Below are 739 nucleotides of genomic sequence, written 5' to 3'. Positions count from 1 at the left end.
TCAGTCTGGCGCGCGCATTGTAAAAAAAAAAAAAAAGAAAAAAAGGAAAAAAAAGAAGGAAAAATTTTGATCGACGCGTAATGTGAAATCAGCGTGATAGAAATACGCGCGAATAATTAATAACCAGTGGCAAAATTTTCGACGCAACGTTGAGAGCTATTCTTATGCATTTTCGCTTGATTATACACGGGCCCCCGAAATAGACAACTTGTTCCGCGTTTCAGTGATTTTCGTTCGTCGATAATGATAAATTTATTCCAAACGAATATATCATTTTAGACTTTTCATCGTGTAATCGACGAGTACCACCCCCGATAATGAGTTTTCAGCTATTTTCAAGTGACAGACAACCCGAATGCAATCACCGTTCCGCGATAATTGTATACCAGATGGACGAATTCATGGGCTTAAATTGATCGTTAAAAGATATATTTATTCGGTAGAGATCGATTCCATTCAAACGTTCGATATTACATCACGGCCATGTAAGATTATTCCCACGGTATTATCAATCCGTGGGAAAGATTAAAAAATTGACGAGTCGAGGGAGACCTTTCGAAATTGTTTTCCAACGGAAGGAATTTATTATAACCCCATAAATTGAAACGTGCGCAAATTAAAATTTTTCACGACTCGAATGTTTCATTGTAAAATTTATGAAATATGTTTTTAAATAAATTCGCCCCCGCACAAAAGATAGATTTATCCATACGTTGATTGATTCCCTCGAAATTCGTTT

At 36.1% G+C, this 739-nt stretch overlaps 1 protein-coding gene across 4 annotated transcripts in view; it reads left to right on the top strand.

The window, feature by feature from the left end:
• The window catches only part of LOC102679145 (visual system homeobox 2-like), a 72,486-nt gene that overhangs the window by 51,306 nt on the left and 20,441 nt on the right, over positions 1–739 (top strand). The gene's annotated exons all lie outside the window — the stretch shown is intronic.

This window comes from Apis dorsata, unplaced genomic scaffold (assembly GCF_000469605.1).
Source record: "Apis dorsata unplaced genomic scaffold, Apis dorsata 1.3 scaffold_68, whole genome shotgun sequence".
Taxonomy (NCBI): Eukaryota; Metazoa; Arthropoda; class Insecta; order Hymenoptera; family Apidae; genus Apis; species Apis dorsata.
This window is presented reverse-complemented; position numbering and strand designations above follow the sequence as displayed.